This window comes from Sapajus apella, unplaced genomic scaffold, assembly GCF_009761245.1.
Source record: "Sapajus apella isolate SASKATOON/1434 unplaced genomic scaffold, GSC_monkey_1.0 scaffold19, whole genome shotgun sequence".
In the NCBI taxonomy this organism is placed as follows: domain Eukaryota; kingdom Metazoa; phylum Chordata; class Mammalia; order Primates; family Cebidae; genus Sapajus; species Sapajus apella.
In genome coordinates, this window is record NW_022436959.1 from 15,833,841 (window position 1) to 15,838,094 (window position 4,254).

At 38.3% G+C, this 4,254-nt stretch overlaps 1 non-coding gene across 1 annotated transcript; it reads right to left on the reverse strand.

The window, feature by feature from the left end:
• Window positions 1-2,493: 2,493 nt before the first annotated feature.
• On the reverse strand, window positions 2,494-2,654 carry LOC116557643. Its single transcript, XR_004271624.1, has one exon. It is a non-coding gene; the product is annotated as a U1 spliceosomal RNA (small nuclear RNA).
• Between the last annotated feature and the right edge of the window lie 1,600 nt (window positions 2,655-4,254).

Sequence of the window (4,254 nt, forward strand, 5' to 3'; positions counted from 1 at the left end):
CTTAAAGATTTTTGCCAAACCTTGATCTGTTTTGTTGCTGAGCAAAACACACAGTATTTGCTTTTGTGGCTGGTTTTATTAGCTGAACAAAATACATAGAATTCACTTTTGTGGCTGGTTTTATCCGCTTGTTGGCAGTGTGACTTTTGTCTGTTTTTGCTGTGAAATGTACAATGTTGAAGGATGCCTCTATAGTTTTGGTTTAAGTGATATTAATGAGTTTTATATTAGAAAATAGCATATTAGCTTGTTCTAGAAAAATTACTTGATTGAAACTTGGCTTTCTTTGAAAATGGAGCAAAGGCATATATACTTCATGTTATCATTTGACAAAACTTCACTATTTGACAAGGGATGGCATGAATGAACACCACCATATAATGCAATATTCAGATATTCATAATAGCAGTTCCCATTTGTATTTTTCTTTTTCAGGTCCTTGTGTAAAACCACCCCACTTTACATTTCACTGGAAGGCTATACTGTTTATCTTTTTAAAATTAAATTATTTGGTGTTGTAGTGTTTGTTGCCATCCTTTATGCTTCATTGGGTCACTGTTAGTCCATTTTTGTGACTTGCGGATAAAGCATAATATTATTAATTAAAATGCAAAATCATAGATGTAAAAAATAACATAAAAATATTTTCCAATATAAACTTGCCAATGCAGTTTTTACAGAGCATGCAAAGCAATAATCATTAAATATGTAATGGGATTTCTGTGAGAATAAAGATGAGCTTTTACAAAAGTTTTTAATAATGAGTAAGCTTTTTTGGGGGGGGAACAGAGTCTCACTCTGTCGCCCGGGCTAGAGTGCAGTGGTGTGATCTCAGCTTACTGCAACCTCCACCTCCGAGGTTCAAACGATTCCCCTGCCTGAGCCACCCGAGTAGCTGGGATTACAGGTGCTCGCCACTATATCCGGCTAATTTTTTCCATTTTTAGTAAAGACAGGGTTTCACCATGTTGGTCAGGCTGGTCTCAAACTGCTGGGACCTTATGATTCGCCTGCCTTGGCCTGCCAAAGTGCTGGGATTACAGGGGTGAACCACTGTGTCTGGCCAATAATGAGTAATCTTATACTTCAATTTTGTGAGATGAAGTGAAAGGAGAATAGAGTTTTCTATTTCTCCTTTCATACAGACACTCCCTACAAACCATCATGGATCAACTGGAGGTCTCAGGATCACATTTAAAGATGTACTGTTTGGCCGGGGTCAGTGGCTTATATCTGTAATCCCAGGACTATGGGAGGCTAAGGTGGGTGGATCATTTGAGTCTAGAAGTTTGAGACTAGCCTGGCTAACACAGTGAAGCCCTGTCTCCATTAAAAATGCAAAAAAATTTAGCTGGGCATGGTGGCACTTCTATAATCTCAGCTACTCGGAAAACTGAGACAGGAGAATCGCTTGAATCCAGGAGGCAGAGGTTGCAGTGAGCCGTGATCCCGCCACTGCACTCTAGCCTGGGTGACAGAATGAGGGTTTTTGCACATCTCCTTTTGAACATTGATATGTCCATTAATCTCAATATGTCAAAGATCTCAATATGTCCTAAAGATGCTCATCCAATTTATTTTTGGCAACTATTCAGAAAATTTTGAATCATTAGAAATTCTTCCATTTACTTCATGTCTCACTTACAATTAGCCAACAAACATATTCAATTGTATCTTCTTAACATATTGAAACTTACCTTTTGTTTCCATTCTGCTAATACTGCTCTTCTTCAGAATTGTGTAATTTCCTGCCTGTTTTGCTGCCATTCCTTCCATATTGATCAGGCTCTCCTGTTCTTCTCTAATTTATATTCCATGATTCCAAGGTGATCCTTTAAAAAAATATACAAATTTTAAGTATTACCCCAAAAATTATCCATACGTTTTTCAGGATAAAAATGGAAACCTTTAGTATCACATGCAAGTTTCTTCATTATCTGGTCTTGGCTCACTTACCTGTCACTTCCTCAATAGTACCATACACAATTTTTAACATTTATGTAAATATATCTTGGTATTCTTTGCTGTGTTTTGCACATACTATTCCTGACGGCACCTTCCTGTGTTTCTCCCAAGTCAGCTTTGCCTTGATCACACTCTACAAGATACAGTTCAAAACTAATACCACGCCGGGCGCGGTGGCTCAAGCCTGTAATCCCAGCACTTTGGGAGGCCGAGGCGGGTGGATCACAAGGTCAAGAGATCGAGACCATCCTGGTCAACATGGTGAAACCCCGTCTCTACTAAAAATACAAAAAACATTAGCTGGGCATGGTGGCGCGTGCCTGTAATCCCAGCTACTCAGGAGGTTGAGGCAGGAGAATTGCCTGAACCCAGGAGATGGAGGTTGCGGTGAGCCGAGATCGCGCCATTGCACTCCAGCCTGGGTAGCAAGAGTGAAACTCCGTCTCAAAAAAAAAAAAACAAAAAAAAAAAACAACTAATACCACATCTGAGTAGTCTTCCCTTATTACTCTACTATTTTTCTTTGTAACCAGGGAAGAACACAAACACGATGTAGTCACAAATTATGCCATCAAATTTCCTGCTTTTGGGGAAATTTCAGAGTTCTGCATATCCAGAGTGTGATGAATAAACCTCACCCTGGGAAAACCACCTTCATGATCATGTTATCTTTCCTGACAGATAAGTATACTCCAACATTTTTGAAGTAAACGCTCTCCTCTACACTTAATACTTCTCTACATAGCTCTATTATCACACCTGAAGTAGTTATTTTAGTATCTTTTTTTTTTTCTTTTTGTTTTTTTCCTTTTTTGTGGAGAACAGGGTCTTGCTATACTGCCCAGGCAGGTCTCGAACTCCTGGACTCAAGCTATCCTCCCGCCTCTGCCTCCCTAAGAGCTAGGATTACAGGCATGAGCCACAGCGCCTGGAGGGTTATTTTAGTATCTAAATATTTCTCAGTCAATCTTATCTTTCTGCACTTCTTGATTTTGTTACTCCAGTTATAAGATTATGTAAAGATAAATCAATTGGTGTATATTTATGCTCTTCTCTAACATATTTTAGCATGTAATCTTTTTTTAAAAAAATAGATTAAATAAGAGGACTAAATAAGCTTGTAATATTTTTCCCTAAACTTAGGACTCTCACACCCAGGCCTTTGTTAAAATATTGATAAGAATTTTTATGTCCTATGATGTAAAGTTTTTAAAATTTTTCTTTTTTTCAAATGGAGTCTTGCTCTGTTGCCTAGGCTGCAGCGCAGTGGGGCAATCTCTGCTCACTGCAACCTCTGCCTCCCAACTTCAAGCGATTCTCCTGCCTAAGCCTCCCGAGTAGTTGGGATTACAGGCACCTGCCACCACGCCTGCTAATTTTTTGTATTTTTAGTAGAGGTGCGGTTTCACCATGTTGGACAGGCTGGTTTCAAACTCCTGACCTCATGATCCACTTGCCTCAGCTGAATGCTGGGATTACAGGCATGAGCCATCATGCCCGGCCTAAAGTATTTTTTAGAAAAGGTTTTGCTCTGCTGCCCAGGCTGGAGTGCAGTGACAAGATCACAGCTCACTGCAGTCTTGACTCCTGGGCTCAAGTGATCCTCCCACCTCAGCCTCTCAAGTACCTGAGACTACAAGTGTGCACCACTTAGCTCAACTCAAGTAATGTGTCCACCTTGGCCTCCCAAAGTGCTGGAATTACAGGCGTGAGCCACCTTACCTGGCATAAAGTTGTTAAGCTTAAATTGTATGGTAAATTCTTTTTTGTTATGTTAAATTACTTATCCTGAAATATAACCAGATTTCAAATCCAAATTTTAAACATGTTGATGTATAGTTTTAGGGCAGAAGATAATAAAAAAATAAATTGCTGTTTCTTATGGGTTGAAATTTCCCAAGAAGAGGGGTGAATTAGTTTTTATGTTACAAAGGATCATCATACAAACCTATTTTATATGCACTATCTTGATATCAGAGAATTAAAGTGTTTTGAAAATCATTTTTATGTTATTGATTAGTGAATCAGTAGTATATAATTTATATAAAAAACAAACAAATAGAAGAAAGCTTGTGGACTGACCAGTAGACTGTCCAGTAGGAAGTTTCTATGCCACAAGAAGGATTAAGAGGGGGAAAGAATATAAGAACATACATCAGTATAATCTAGAAACAATAAAATTGCAAAAGTAGAAAAAAGCACAAAGAAATTTAACAATAAATAGCTAACACACTCTGTTTTGTGTAGTCTTGTTTAATAAATGCATACATTTACATTAGTATAGGAAAG